The sequence below is a fragment of the Arachis stenosperma genome, chromosome 4, assembly GCF_014773155.1.
Source record: "Arachis stenosperma cultivar V10309 chromosome 4, arast.V10309.gnm1.PFL2, whole genome shotgun sequence".
Taxonomy (NCBI): Eukaryota; Viridiplantae; Streptophyta; class Magnoliopsida; order Fabales; family Fabaceae; genus Arachis; species Arachis stenosperma.
Genome location: NC_080380.1, coordinates 73,183,243 through 73,200,219, shown reverse-complemented (window position 1 = coordinate 73,200,219; position 16,977 = coordinate 73,183,243). Strand labels below are relative to the sequence as shown.

The window sequence follows — 16,977 nt, the reverse complement described above, 5'->3', positions numbered from 1 at the left end:
AAATCTCAAAACCTCAATTCCTCCAAAATTGTGAAGGATAGAGCTCTAAGTCTAATGCAAGTGATTCCCCTTTCGAGGCTTGCACAAGCATTTAGTTGAATTAAACCCCCTTCCGGAGTGAATAATTCACAATCAAAACCGAAGTTATCCTATAGCTACCCAAGTGGATTGAGAAGAAGAAGAATTTCATTGATTCATTATGATTACAATAGAGCTCCTCCCTCTAATGAAATTGGGGTTTAGTTCATCATTACTCAATTAAAATAGAAAACAGAAAAATGCAAAAAAGTGCAGAACAGTAAATAAAATACAAAAGAAAATGAATACAGAGTTTCCCAATTAGGGTCCCTGACTCTCCAGCCTTTCAGAACTCCTTTCTAACTTAAATTCTCTGTTATTTATACACTTTCTTCCTTCAGTCCTCAAGTCCTTGGATTGGGCTTTTTTGGCCTCGTTGAAGCAAGTTGAAAGTGACTCTTAATGGTGTTGAAGAGGGACGTTTGGCAACTAACGTTCATGATCTGCATGGGTGCTCAATTGTACTAGAGTTGGTATCAATGTTTATAGAAAAATGTTAAGTCAAAAGTTGCTTTGAAAAAGGATTGAGTGTTGCTACTAACATTTGACTCAACGTTGGTGCTCCAACGTTCGTCCATCCACGCGTGCGCGTCGCCCACACGTACGCGTCCTAACAGCATTTTGCGCATGTGCGTCGCTCACGCGTTTGTGAGACTAGCTAGAATTTGCTTCCACGCGTATGCGTCGCAGCAAGTTTTCCAACTCCAAAAATTGAGATTCTCATTGAGGACGTTGGTGGCAACGTTTGAGGCAACGTTTGCATACCAACGTTCTCTTGGTCATACGGACGCGTAGCCCATGCGTACGTGTCAAACTGGATTTTTGCCATTTTGCACGTGCGTGTTGCTCATGCGTACGCGAGGATTCACTTTCACGCGTACGCGTCATCGACGCGTACACGTCACACTAAAATTTTCCAGCTCCATAAATGAAAGTTATTGAAGATGTTGGAGGTAACGTTGGTGAGCCAACGTTCCCTCCAATGTTAGCACCATATTTGCAAGAACATTGTTAGCAACGTTGGTGAGCCAACTTTGGCCTCCAACATTACTTCCTCTGCTTCTTTCTCTACTTCTTTCTCTGCTTCTTCCTTGCTTCTCTTCACCTATCATCAACCAAACACATGCATCAAAGCCTTGCCAAAATTACAAGATTTTGCATCATTCATAACAATCAAGTAAATCTTGCATAAATCTCATGAAAATGCACCAATTTAACCTTGTTTGATTGAATCAAGATGTGCATGATTTTCTAATCCAATTACTTACTTATTGCTCAAGAAAGTGCATGAAACCTAATGAAAACAAATGAAAAATGCTTGTGAAACTCGCCTAAGATGACTTATCATGACAACACCAAACTTAAATCTTGCTTGTCCCCAAGCAAGTAGTAAAACATGAGAAGAATAAATGAAAACAGAGAGGAATATATGTCCTTATTTGAAAGCACACAGTCTAGGTTCATGGGGTTTCATGCAGGATATATTTGAAGCTCAACTTTTATTGTTTTCCAGGTTTGAGATGTCCCTTTAAGTGCTAACTAAGGTTCTGCTATGAAACCTTGTTATTCATTGATCCTTGATGTTTGATTTTTGTTTTTCTTTTGCTGAGAAACTTATTCTTTATTTGCAGCTAAGTGTTCTATATTGAGGCAGCTTTTTAAGTTAGTTTTCAGTCAACACTCCCAATCTAGTTGGCTCAAGGTGTTGGGTGATGAAGCACCCCTTAGACCTACTAACTCAAGCCTCTCCTCAACACAAACACACCATAGACACTTTGCTCACAATTCAATTCTACAGACATTGATGCCCAGCACCTCTTTGGGTCACTAAATGCCTTGCAACTGGGTTGCTCTTGATAGTGGACTTTTGGTTGATAATCCCGAGTTAGTTAACCTAAGTTACCAAGTGTTAAAACACTCCTTAGAACCTAATTATCCAAGCAGATCCTAGTATAAAAACACTACAGGCATGTGTCTTAAGGGTTGAGCTATTGGTGTCTAGCTTATTCTTTGTTTCTTTCCTTCTTTCTTGGGGATTTATTCACTAAGGTTTCACAGGAAGCAGCTAAGTTCATGCTAAAAAGGGACATTCTACCCTTCATCTTTATTAGTGAACTTGCTAAACAATCAAACATATACCACCACTGAACCTTATTCTATTTCCTATCAAATTGGACTATTACTCTTTCTGTTTCACAATCAATTTCTTTTATTCTTGCAAAGGGGAACAAGACATACATTTAAGCAGATGAAAATGAAGCAGGCACTTAGACTAGCACACTTAATTGGAAATTAAAGAAGCAAACAAATAGATTTCAAATGACTTAAACTTAAAGTAAACTCATAAAGTAAAAGAAATTGGAAACAAGCTCTTCCTTATTAAAATTGATGGTCAAGGAGCAGCACCACCTTTCATTCTTTGGGTTATTTTCCTTTGCTTGACTCCTCTTTCTTCTTTGGTTCTTGTTTCGTTTTCCTTCTTGCTTCCTCTTGTTGTTTTCCAGGCTCAAATTCCTCTTCCCAAATTCCAGTATCTTTCAATCTTTGCTTCATTCTCTCTTCATTTTTTTTAGCTCTTGCTATTTGTGTTTCTCCTGGTTGAGTGACCTTTTCGTATGGTGGGATCTCTTGATTCAAGACATGCATACTGGCAGTTAGATAGCTGAGCTTAGCTTGAATGTCTATGTCATATTCAATCCTATCTAAATGCCTGGCTTCCCCAGCTGTATGAAATATAATTTTCCAATGATATAAGTTTTGGATGTATGTTTCTTGTTGAGCTTGTTGTTGGGATAATTTGTTGAAGGATTCTTGAAATTGACCAGACTGCTCACTTTGCAGATCCAGAATCCTTGATTGAAAGTCCCTTTGTTGAACCATCATCCTCAGCTGGAACTCCTCTTGTTTTTCTTGATCCTTCATGTATTGTTGGGATAAGCCATCAATAGCCTCTTGAATTCAGCTCATGTCTAGACTGGTTGGTGCTAGAATTTGTTACTCCTCTTGCTGCTCTTCTTGTGGTTCTTCCCTTCTTCTCCTCCTTTGTGTTCTTCTTTGTTGTTGAGCAGCCATGACATTCATCATTCTCTCAATAGTCATTGGGCTGCCTGGGTTTAACCAAAGAGGATTTGCATCCTCTAATGGTACCCTAGCCTTTATGCATAGGCAAATGATGGTGCTTGGGTAGTGGAGCCAAGCTTCAGGGGAACTCTTCTCAGAAATCTTTTGAATCTCCTTAGAAATGAGCTTATAAACTTTAATCTCTCCTCCTACCATAATGCAATGCACCATAGTGGCTCTCTTGATGTTAACCTCTGAAGTGTTTACAGTGCCTAGGATGGATCTCTTTACAAGTTCATACCATCCTTTGGCTTATGGGATGAGGTCTCCTCTCTTTAAAAACCTTGGCATTCCATTGGAATCCCTCAACCAGTCAATCCCAACCACACAAATATCACTGACAATCTCATCACAATCGGGATTTCCATTCACTCTCTCATGTAGCTAGCTTCATCAAAGTGTGATGCTCTTAGACCAAGAACCTTCATGATGGTCTTTAGACTGAAGTCAACCTCTACACCTCTTACATAACTTTTGTAAGAGGTGTCAATGCTAGTATTCTCCCTCACAGTATTGGCATAGAACTCCTTTACTATGTTAGCATTTATTCTTGTGATAGAAGTAGTGAGGAGCTCCTATTTTCTTTTTCTAATCTTCTCAATGATCTCTTGGTATTCAACTTCAGGGAATTGGAAAATGATCTCTGGCAATATTCCCTTGGCTCTCATCCATTCAGCTTGTATTTCATTGAAGACCGATTTGAACCTCCATTTATTATAGAGAATTTCCTCTTCAACGGGCTCTTTTTCTTTCCTTCTTTTGGAGCTTGATGAGGCTGCCATGGTTGCTCTAAGGTTGGCCGATTAGAGAGTAGAGAAATGGTGGGGAGGAGTAGCTAGTGTACTTTGTGCAAGGTGGAATGAGAGAGTGGCTTGAGGATGAATTAAAGTGTTTACTCAAGTGGAAACAAAAATGATTTGCATCAAACAGCAAGCTCGGTTAAGAATTGAACTCTAAAGGGGTGTACAAGAAGTGAAATATGAGTACAGGAAGGTGTCAATTTGAAGTGTGAAACTCGGTTATAGTGGGGCTATTTATAGCAAAAATTAATGAAGAATGAATGGTGAGGATGCTTTTGAGGTGGTGAAAATGGATGGTGTGCATGTAGAGTTGAGTAAAGACAAGGATTGCTTCCCTATTGGGTATGTAAGTTCCGTTATCTAGATGATATACATCCCCCACCAATGTGTAGAATTTTGCTTCCCAAGGAGCAACTTCCAAAGACATGTGACTTACTTTTAGCTCTATGATAGCCGTGCCTTCTATTGCCTTGTCCCCTCCATCAATCTCCTCATCCATGTGCCTATTGATGAGCGGATATTTTATACGCTTTTCAGTAGTGTTTTCATATAGTTTTTAGCATGTTTTGTTCACTTTTTGTTATGTTTTTATTAGTTTTATTCAAAAATCACATTTCTAGAATTCACTATAAGTTTATGTGTTTTTCTATAATTTCAGGTATTTTCTGACTGAAATTGATGGACCTGAGCAAAAATCTTATTCAGAGGCTGAGGAAGGACTGAAGATGTTGTTGGATTCTTACCCTTTTGCACTTGAAGTGGATTTTTCGGAGCTAAAAAAGTGCAATTGGCGCGCTCTTAATTTCGTTGGAAAGTAGACATCTTGGGCTTTCCAGCAATTTATAATAGTCCATACTTTGCCCGAGATTTGATGGCCCAAACTGGCATTAAAAGCCAGCCAGAAACCCTTTTCTGGCGTAAAATGCCAAAACTGGAGTTAAACGCCCAAACTGGCACCCAAGACGGCGTTTAACTCCAAGAGTGGCCCATGCACGTGAAAGAATTAAAGCTCAGCCCAATCACTCACCAAGTGGACCCCATAAGTGGATTTATGCACTATCTGCACTTAGTTTCTCATTTTCTGTAAACCTAGATTACTAATTTAGTATAAAAACTACTTTTAGAGAATCATTTAGGACTGATGACATTTTTATCATCACATATTGTATCTTCTACAGCATGAGTATCTAAACCCTATAGGTGGGGGCGAGGAGCTTTGGTGTGTCTCAATGGATTAATGTAATTACTATTGTTTTCTATTCTAAGATACTCACTCGTACTTCAAAATAGAGAATATGATGATCCGTGACACTCATCATTATCCTCAACTTTATGAACGCATGCCTGACAACCACCCCCGTTCTATCTGAGCTCAACGTAGTCATTGGACAATAGCTTGAGTGCGTATCTCTTGGGTCTCTGATCCATGGACCGAGTCCGTGAGATTAGAACCTTCGTGGTAGAGGCTAGAACCAATTGGTAGCATTTCTGAGATCTGGAAAGTCTAAACCTTGTCTGGGGTATTCCGAGGAGGATCTGGAAGGGGATGACTATGACGAGCTTCAAACTGGGGAATGTTGGCCGCAGTGACAGTGTGCAAAAGGATAAATGTATCTTATTCCGACACAAGTAGGAACCGACAAATGATTAGCCGTGCGGTAGCTGTGCTTGGTATTTTTCATCCGAGACAAGAAATTCGACAGTTGATTAGCCGTGCAAAAACCATACTATGACCATTTTCACTGAGATCATACAGCCTGCCATGGAAGACAGCCATGCGTGTTTGGAGAAGAAGACAGTAGGAAAGCAAAGATTCAGATGACAGAGCATCTCCGGAACCTCAACCTATTCCTCATTACTGAATCACAAGTATCATTAATTTCATGTTATTTACTTTTCATAAACAAAATCATTTTTATCATTATTCTCCTGACTAAGATTTACAAGTTAACTATAGCTTGCTTCAAGCCGACAATCTCCGTGGGATTGACCTTTACTCATGTAAGGTATTACTTGGACGACCAAGTGCACTTGCTGGTTAGTTGTGCGGAGTTGTGAAAAGTTTTATCACAATTTCGTGCACCACCTATTCACCACAACAAAACAAAATTTAAAGAACTATACTTGGTGGCAAAAGAATTAGAAAAAAAAATAATAACTAATTTTTGAATTTTTGAAAGTTTTTAATTATTAAGTGTTCCTTATGCAACAATGAGTAGCGGTGACTCTTATGATTATGTATACAACCTTGATGGACACCAAACTTAGTGTTTGGCAATGTGGTTCAAAGAATTAAATTCACTTCCTACGATGTACATCTTATGAATCTTATGCATGATCCTAGGTGTTTTTCATACTAGACTTGTCATCCACCAATTGATTCATGTAAAAGCTTCATGAAATTCTTGTCACCTTTGACACATTCATCATAAGAACTACTTTATTCTCTACTTTTAAATATGAACTTAAAAATAATGCAGAACATAGTTTAGCTGTCATGAAATTCAGGATTTCAATCAAACATGATTTTTATTAATGGTTCTCATAGCTTATGCAGAACACCAAACTTAATGTTTGGCTATGTGCTTCAAGAGAATGCTTGAGTGCATATCTTAAGGTAGCTACATGATCATCACTCTTAAGGTTCCTCTTCGGGTGCTTGTGATGAGCGGATAATTTATACGCTTTTTGGCATTGTTTTTAGTATGCTTTTAGTATATTTTAGTTAGTTTTTACTATATTTTTATTAGTTTTTATTTAAAATTCACTTTTCTGGACTTTACTATGATTTTGTGTGTTTTTCTGTGATTTCAGGTATTTTCTGGCTGAAATTGAGGGACCTGAGCAAAAATCTGATTCAGAGGCTGAAAAGGACTGCAGATGTTGTTGGATTCTGACCTCCTTGCACTCGAAGAGAATTTTTTAGAGCTACAGAAGCCCAATTGGCGCGCGCTTAATTGCGTTGGAAATTAGACATCTTGGGCTTTCCAGCAATATATAATAGTCCATACTTTTCCCGAGATTTGATGGCCCAAACCGGCATTCCAAATCAGCTCAAGAATTCCCAGCGTTTAACGCCGGAACTGGCACAGAAGTGGGAGTTAAACGCCCAAACTGGCACAAAAGCTGGCGTTTAACTCCAAGAAAAGTCTCTACACATGAAAGCTTCAATGCTCAGCCCAAGCACACACCAAGTGGGCCCGGAAGTAGATTTTTACGTCATTTACTCATTTTTGTAAATCCTAAGCTACTAGTTCTCTATAAATAGGACCTTTTGCTATTGTATTTTCATCTGGGTAGCTATCTTCGAGTAGTCTTATGCTATCTTTGATCATGGGGCTGGCCTCACGGCCATGCCTAGACCTTGTTCTTATGTATTTTCAACAGTGGAGTTTCTACACACCATAGATTAAGGTGTGGAGCTCTGCTGTACCTCGAGTATTAATGCAATTACTATTGTTCTTCTATTCAATTCAGCTTATTCTTGTTCTAAGATTTTCATTCGCACCCAATAACTTGATGAATGTGATGATTATGTGACGCTCATCATCATTCTCACTTATGAACGCGTGCCTGACAACCACTCCCATTCTACATGCAAACAAGGCTTGAGTGGATATCTCTTGGATTCCTTAATCAGAATCTTCATGGTATAAGCTAGAATTGATGGCGGCATTCTTGAGAATCCGGAAAGTCTAAACCTTGTCTGTGGTATTCTGAGTAGGATTCAGGGATTGAATGACTGTGACGAGCTTCAAACTCGCGATTGTGGGGCGTTAGTGACAGACGCAAAAGAATCACTGGATTCTATTCCGACTTGATCGAGAACCGACAGATGAATAGCCGTGTTGTGACAGAGCGCGTTGAACATTTTCACTGAGAGGACGGACTGTAGCCATTGACAACGGTGATGCCCAACATACAGCTTACCATGGAAAGGAGTAAGAAGGATTGGATGAAGACAGAAGGAAAGCAGAGAGACGGAAGGGACAAAGCATCTCCATACGCTTGTCTGAAATTCTCACCAATGAATTACATAAGTATCTCTATCTTTATTTTATGTTTTATTTATCTTTTAATCATTAATCCTCCATAACCATTTGAATCCGCCTAACTGAGATTTACAAGATGACCATAGCTTGCTTCATACCAACAATCTCCGTGGGATCGACCCTTACTCGCGTAAGGTTTATTACTTGGACGACCCAGTGCACTTGCTGGTTAGTTGTGCGAAGTTATGATAAAGAGTGAGATTGCAATTGAGCGTACCATATTGATGGCGCCATTGATGATCACAATTTCGTGCACCAAGTTTTTGGCGCTGTTGCCGGGGATTGTTCGAGTTTGGACAACTGACGGTTCATCTTGTTGCTTAGATTAGGTATTTTTCTTCAGAATTTTTAAGAATGAATTCTAGAGTTTCAAGGTGATGTTTTCGTCATCACCAAAGCTGATTGATTCTCATCAATTTAGCTCTTGAATGTAATGTCCTGCTGAAGCTTGGCTAGCCATGTCTAATTTCTTTAGACTAAAGCTTTAGACTAATGTTGCATAATTCCTGGAATTCTTATTAAAAATTTTGAATCTCTTTATTTTCTTTTCCATATAATTTTCGAAAAAATCCAAAAAAAATCATAAAATCTTAAAATCAAAAATATTTTTATGTTTCTTGTTTGAGTCTAGTGTCTATTTTTAAGTTTGGTGTCAATTGCATGTCTTTATTCCTCTAATTTTCGAAAATTACATGCATTGTGTTCTTCATTGATCTTCAAGTTGTTCTTGATGATTTCCTTGCTCTGATCTTTAAATTCTCTTGTTTTGTGTATTTTGTTGTTTCTCATATGCATTCTCAATTTGTTAGTGTCAATAGTATACAAACTTCTAAGTTTGGTGTCTTGCATGCATTGTTTATTTGATTTTAGTGGCATTTTGATCATTCCTCATCATTAAAAATTCAAAAAAAATTTTTAAATTGTGTCTTTTCAAGTCAATAATACAGAGAATTGAAGATTCAGAACATGCAGCAGAGGAATTACACAGAAAAAGCTGGGCGTTCAAAATGCCCAGTGAGGAAGGAAAACTGGCGTTTAAACGCCAGCCAGGGTACCTGGCTGGGCGTTTAACGCCCAAAAGGGTAGCATTTTGGGCGTTAAACGCCATAATGGATACCATTCTGGGCGTTTAACGCCAGGATGGCACAAGAGGGAAGATTTTGTTTTTAATTCAGATTTTTTTTTCAAATCTCCATAACTTTTCAAAATCAAATCTTTTTCAAATCATATATTTTCAATCATATATTTTCAAAATCAATTTCTTTCCATTTTCAAAAATACTTGCTAACAATTAATGATTTGATTCAAACATTTCAAGTATGTTGCCTTTTTTGTTGAGAAATGTTTAATGTCTGAATCATATCTTTTAAATTTCTTGTTAGCCAAGTCATTAATTTTAAAAATCATATCTTTTTAAAACCATAACTCTTCAATCATATCTTCTTAATCACATCTTTTTCCAAATAATTTTCAATTTTTTGATTTCTAATTTCAAAATCTTTTCAAAAATCACTTTATTTCTTTCCCAACTTTAATTTTCGAAAATCATTCTTCAATTTTTCAAAATTTCTTCAAAATTTTTTAATTTATTTTCGAAAATTCTTCCCCTCTTCTCACATCCTTCTATTTAAGGACTAACACTCCTCCACTATCAACAATTCGAACTCTATCTCTCTTGATAAGTTCGAATTCTTCTTATTCTAACTCCTCCTTCTATTCTTCTTTTCCTCTAACATCTCAAGGAATCTCTATACTGTGACATAGAGAGGATTCCATATTTTCTTGTTCTCTTCTCTTTCATATGAGCAGGAGCAAAGACAAAAGCATTCTTGTTGAGGCTGACCCTGAACCTGAAAGGACCTTGAAGCGAAAGCTAAGAGAAGCTAAAGCACTACTCTCTGTAGAGGACCTAATAGAAATCTTCAAACAAGAAGAAGACATGGCATCCGAAAACAACAACAATGCCAACAATGCAAGGAAGGTGCTGGGTGACTTTACTGCACCTACTCCCGACTTCTATGGGAGAAGCATCTCTATCCCTGCCATTGGAGCAAACAACTTTGAGCTTAAGCCTCAATTAGTTTCTCTAATACAACAGAATTGTAAGTTCCATGGACTTCCATTGGAAGATCCTCATCAATTTTTAGTTAAATTCTTACAAATCTGTGACACTGTCAAGACCAATGGGGTTGACCCTGAGCTCTACAGACTTATGCTATTCCCTTTTGCTGTAAGAGACAAAGCTAGAGTATGGTTGGACTCACAACCTAAAGAAAGCCTAAACTCTTGGGAAAAGCTAGTCAATGCCTTCTTGGCAAAGTTCTTTCCACCTCAAAAATTGAGTAAGCTTAGAGTGGAAGTCCAAACCTTCAGACAGAAGGAAGGTGAAACCCTCTATGAAGCTTGGGAAAGATACAAATAATTGATCAGCAAGTGTCCTTCTGACATGCTTTCTGAATGGAGCATCATAGGTATCTTCTATGATGGTCTGTCTGAACTGTCCAATATGTCATTGGATAGCTCTGCTGAAGGATCTCTTCATCTGAAGAAGATGCCTGCAGAAGCTCAAGAACTCATTGAAATGGTTGCAAATAACCAATTTATATACACTTTTGAAAGGAATCCTGTGAACAATGGGACGAATCAGAAGAAAGGAGTTCTTGAGATTGATACTCTGAATGCCATATTGGCTCAGAACAAAATATTGACTCAGTAACTCAATATAATTTCTCAAAGTCTGTCTATAATGCAAGCTGCACCAGGCAGTACTAAGGACGCTTTATCTGAAGAAGAAGCTTATGATCCTGAGAACCCATCAAGGGAAGAGGTGAATTACATGGGAGAACCCTATGGAAACACCTATAATCCTTCATGGAAAAATCATCCAAATCTCTCATGGAAGGATCAACAAAGACCTCAACAAGGTTTCAACAACAATAATGGTGGAAGAAACAGATTTAGCAATGGCAAGCCTTTTCCATCATCTTCTTAGCAACAGACAGAGAATTCTAAGCAGAGCCACTCTGACTTAGCAACCATGGTCTCTGATATAATCAAAACCACTCAAAGTTTCATGACTGAAACAAGGTCCTCCATTAGAAACTTGGAGGCACAAGTGGGTCAGCTAAGTAAGAAAGTTACTGAACTCCCTCCTAGTACTCTTCCAAGCAATAAAGAAGAGAATCCAAAAGGAGAGTGTAAGGCCATCAACATGGCCGAACTTGGAGAGGAGGAAGAGGCAGTGATCACCACTGAGGAAGACCTCAATGGACATCCACTGGGCTCCAATGAGTTCCCTAATGAGGAACCATGGAAATTAGAGGCTCACACTGAGACCATAGAGATTCCATTGGATTTACTTCTGCCATTCATGAGCTCTGATGAGTATTCTACCTCTGAAGAGGACGAAGATGTCACTGAAGAGCAAGTTGCTAAGTACCTTGGAGCAATCATGAAGCTAAATGACAAGTTATTTGGTAATGAGACTTGGGAGGATGAACCCCCTTTGCTCACCAAAGAACTGGATGACTTGACTAGGCAGAGATTACCTCAAAAGAGACAAGACCCTGGGAAGTTCTCAATACCTTGTACATTAGGCACCATGACCTTCGAGAAGGCTCTATGTGACCTAGGGTCAAGCATAAACCTCATGCCTCTCTCTGTAATGGAGAAGCTAGGGATCTTTGAGGTACAAGCTGCAAGAATCTCACTAGAGATGGCAGACAATTCAAGAAAACAAGCTTATGGACTTGTAGAGGATGTTCTGATAAAGGTTAAAGACCATTACATCCCTGCTGATTTCATAGTCCTAGAGACTGGAAAGTGCATGGATGAATCCATCATCCTTGGCAGACCCTTCCTAGCCACAGCAAAGGCTGTGATTGATGTTGACAGAGGAGAATTGATGATTCAAGTGAATGAAGAATCCTTTGTGTTTAAGGCTCAAGGATATCCCTCTGTAACCATGGAGAGGAAGCATGAAGAGCTTCTCTCAAAACAGAGTCAAACAGAGCCCCCACAGTCAAACTCTAAGTTTGGTGTTGGGAGGCCACAACCAAATTCTAAGTTTGATGTTGAACCCCCACATTCAAACTCTAAGTTTGGTGTTAGGAGGTTCCAACATTGCTCTGAACATCTGTGAGGCTCCATGAGAGCCCACTGTCAAGGTACTAACATTAAATAAGCGCTTGTTGGGAGGCAACCCAATGTTATATTTATCTATTTTCCATTGTTATTTTATGTTTTCTATAAGTTGATGATCATGTGAAGTCACAAAAAACAATTGAAAAAGCAAAAACAGAATGAAAAACAAAAAGAAAAACAGCACACCTTGGAGGAAAAGCTTGCTGGCATTTAAATGCCAGTAAGGGCAGCAAATGGGTGTTTAATGCCCAGTCTGGCACCATTCTGGGCGTTTAATGATGACAAGTCATCTTAGCCTAGTTTCACTAGTCTTTTACTTTTGTTTTCACTTGAATTATGCACTTTCTTGAGGCTTAAGCAAGCCAATTTAGGTAGATTTTCATGCTTCCTTTGAGTGAATCAACCATAGATAAATTAATGCAATTTCATGAGGTTTGATGCCATAATTGGTGCATATTGGGATAGAATGATCATCTCATGATTTCAAGCAAAGCTTTGATGTGTTTGGTTGATTTATGATAGGTGAAGAAAGCTTGGAAAAGGATTGAAGTGAGAAGGAATGGCTAGAAGATAAGAGAAGACAAGGAATCAAGTGAAATTGAACCAGGAAGAATGAAGTTGGAGTTGAAGTTAGCCCTCAAACGTTGGCACAAACTTTTGGACTTGAAGTTAGCCTCAACGTTAGCCCCCTAACTTGGAGGCTAACGTTGGAAGCTAAAAATTCCTCCCAGGGTGCACCAAGTTAGCGCCAACGTTAGCCCCCTAACTTGGAGGCTAACGTTGGCGCCACTCTAACATAAAGTAAGGCCAACGTTAGGGGCAAAGTTAGCCCCCTAACGTTGGCACCAACGTGAAGTGCAGCAAGTTGGGTTTGCTGCTAGAAAAAGTTGGCCTCAAAGTTAGCCCCCTAACTTTGAGGCTAACTTTAAAACCAACTTTGCAAAACTCACATCCGGTTCAATTGGTTCACTTGGGTTTCTCTCCAAGCTTCAAGAGCAATCAACCAAGGCCTCTTTCAACCCAATTCCATCAAGAGTAAAGGCCCAATTCAAGGCTTGAAGATCAATTGAAGAAAGTGTATAAATAGGCTTAGATTCAATTTATTCGGAGAGTTCCCTTTTTAGAATTTTTCATAGAGCTTTCCTTTTATTTTTCATTTACAGAGAGTGATCTTTAGTTTCTTAGTTTGGGGAAGGAGAATTCCATTCTCTTCCTCTTAGTTTTAATTGCTTTCAATTTGAATTACTCTTGTCTTGGATCTTGGGTTGGAGAATTGAAGGAATTCTGTTTCAATCTCACCTTGGATCTTGTTTACTTTCACTGCAATTTGAATTTCATTTCTGCTACTTGCTTTCTCATTTAATCTCTTTGCAATTTACAATTTCCTTGCTATTGTTCTTGTTGGATCTAGGAAGGCATTGAGATCTAGACTCAGTTTTCTAGTCTCTGGGACCTGAGATCCGAATTTACCATTTCAATTTTCTATTTCTTGCACTTATTGTTCATTTACTTTTCTGTTTGAATCTGATTCAACCCCAATTCCCATTTACTTTCTGTTTGATGCAATTTAACTTTTCTTGGTTTAATTCCTGCAAATCTAAGTCCCAATCCCCTTTACATTTCAAGCCATTTACATTTCTTGTCATTTAAGATTCTTGCAATTTACATTTCTTGCAATCTAAGTTTCTGCCATTTAATTTCTTGTTCCTTAAGATTCAGCACTTTAATCTCTTGTTCTCTTTACTTTCAAAGCAATTTAAATTCTGCAACTCAATCAACCAAATCTTGATCCGCTTGACTAATTCAACCACTAAACTAAAATTGCTCAATCCTTCAATCCCTGTGGGATCGACCTCACTCTCGTGAGTTATTATTACTTGATGCGACCCGGTGCACTTGCCGGTTAGATTGGTGTTGTTTTGGGAGAGATTCATTCCTCAACCAAAAATTCCCCATCATGTTTTTGGCGCCGTTGCCGGGGATTGAAATAGATTGACAATGATTAATTGAAGTGGAGATCTAGATCAAGCACTTTTACTTTTCTGTTTCTTTAATTTTTGACTAACACACTAACTGTTTGAATTTTTGCTTAAGCTAACTAAAACTTCATTCTAGCAATAGATTGAAGTGTCACTGGTTGTGGTTCCTTTGTGTTGTTTATGTCAGGAGGAAGAAGCGATGAATCCACACCTTTTGATCCTGAAACACTTTGGAGGTTGAGAAGAGAACCAAGAAATGGAAGAAAATCCAACAAATCCACAAGTGGGAGTGGCCAACGACAATGGTCAGCCCCAAAGGAGAGTATTGGCTTCATATACATTTGCTAATCCAAGGCATTGTGGGAGTAGCATCCTTACCCCAAATGTCGATGCAAATAACTTTGAATTGAAGCCACAACTTATCACATTGGTCCAAAACAACTGCTCTTTTGGAGGAGGACCATTGGAGGATCCAAACCAACATCTATCCACTTTCTTGAGGATTTGTGACACAGTTAAAAGCAATGGAGTGCACCCTGACATATACAAGCTGTTGTTATTCCCATTTTCTCTCAGAGACAAAGCCACTCAATGGTTGGAATCCTTCCCAAGAGACAGCATCAACAATTGGGATGATCTAGTAACCAAGTTCCTTGCCAAGTTTTACCCACCTCAAAGAGTTATTAGATTGAAGACCGAAGTGCAAACATTCACACAAATGGATGCTGAAAATCTATATGAAGCATGGGAAAGATATAAGGCTCTGCTGAGGAAATGTCCACCAGAGATGTTTACTGAGTGGGACAAGCTACAGAACTTCTATGAAGGGCTCACTCTAAAGGCTCAAGAGGCACTTGATCACTCAGCTGGAGGATCACTGCAACTGATGAAAACTGCAGAAGAGGCTCAAGATCTCATTGATATGGTGGCCAACAACCAGTATTTCTTTGCTCACCAAAGGCAACGCCAACCATCACAAAGGAAAGGAGTAATGGAGTTGGAAGGAGTGGACTCAATTCTGGCTCAAAACAAAATGATGCAGCAGCAAATTCAACAACAATTTGAGCAAATGGCCAAGAGGATTGATAGCCTCCAAGTTGCAGCAGTCGACACAAGCCAATCATCAACCAAATGGGGGAAAAATGAAGAAAACCAAGAAGATCAGCAGCAGGAACAACCTCAACATGTGCACAACCAAAGCCCCGGCCAAAATGACGTCTATGTTGATACCCACAATCCATCCTGGAAGAACCATCCAAACATAAGATGGGGAGATAACCACACTCAAAACCAACAACCATGGCAAAAAAATTCAAACCAAAACAACTCAAGAAATAACCAAAACCATAACCAGCAGAACACTAACCCCAATCCATATAGAAAACCCTAAAACAACCACCCAAATTCTAGCTACTATCCACCCAATAACCAAACCACTAACCAAAACACCTACCATCAACCTTCAACATCTCACACTCAGCCACAAGCGTCACAAGACACTCAAAGAATCTCCAATTTGGAGTTATTGATGGAAAAGATGATGAAGCACCAAGAGATAATGATGGAAAAACTCATGAAAAATTAAGAGATGGCAAAACAAGATCAGGAAGCAGCACGGAAGGATCAAGCCATAACAATCAAAAACCAAGAAGCTGCAATCAGAAATCTTGAGAGGCATATGGAACAAATGGCTAAACAAAACATAGAGATGGGTGAGAAGCAATCAAATGCATCCCCTAGTACCACTTCAGACCACCCAAGGGACAAAGGAAAAGCTACAAAGTGGGAGGAGTGCAAAGCAATTATGGTGGGAAGTGAGAAGGAAGCCATCAATCAGGAAGAACACAATAGAAAAGTTCCACGAGAAGAGACAGAAGAAAGAAGTGAAGAGGAGAGAAAGACCAAGAATGCAAAAAGCTCAAAGAAAGATGAGGACATCCTTGAAACACAGCTACAGGAGAAGAAGGAAGGGGTGAAGCCAGATGTCCCCAAACTTCCATACCCTCAGAGGTTCAAAAAAGAGAATGAGGATAAGCAATACTCAAAATTCCTGGACATATTCAAGACACTCAGCATCAATATTCCTTTCTTGGAAGCACTTGAACAGATGCCACTATATGCCAAATTTATGAAGGAAGTGCTGACAAAGAAAAGATCCCTGCAGGAAGGACATATTGTTGAGATGACAAAGGAATGTAGTGCTATCCTCCAAAGAGAGTTACCAGAGAAGAAAGATGATCCTGGGCGTTTTTACATACCTTGCACCATAGGAAACATAACAATTGAGAAGTCATTTTGTGACCTGGGTGCAAGCATAAACCTGATGCCTTTGTCTCTAATGAGGAAACTTCAAATTTCTGAGCTGAAATCCACACGAATAGTTCTCCAAATGGCTGACAAATCCACTAAGCAAGCACTGGGAGTTGTGGAGAATGTATTGGTAAAAGTGGGAAAATTCTTTCTCCCTACTGACTTTGTTATCTCAGATATAGAAGAAGACCCTAACACTCCCATCATCCTGGGGAGGCCTTTCCTAGCTACGGGCAGAGCATTGATAGATGTTGAAAAAAGGGAATTGTTGCTAAGAGTGCATGATGAACACCTAGCATTCCATGTTTTTAAAACCCTGCATGAGCCCACTCAAGAAGAAGATTGTATGAAGGATAAGGCCAGAGATCAAAGCTTGAAGGAGGCATTCAATGAGTTAAATCCAAGACTTCTAAATCCACAATTGAAAGAAGTAGAGATGGTGCAACAAACCAAAGAAGTCAAGGAGGAACTAGATCCAAAACCCCCAGATGAGAA

General features: G+C 39.0%; 1 non-coding gene across 1 annotated transcript; it reads right to left on the bottom strand.

Annotated features, from left to right (window-relative positions):
- Positions 1–10,394: 10,394 nt before the first annotated feature.
- Positions 10,395–10,502, bottom strand: LOC130978504 (small nucleolar RNA R71). The gene has a single exon (XR_009086132.1). It is a non-coding gene; the product is annotated as a small nucleolar RNA R71 (small nucleolar RNA).
- Between the last annotated feature and the right edge of the window lie 6,475 nt (positions 10,503–16,977).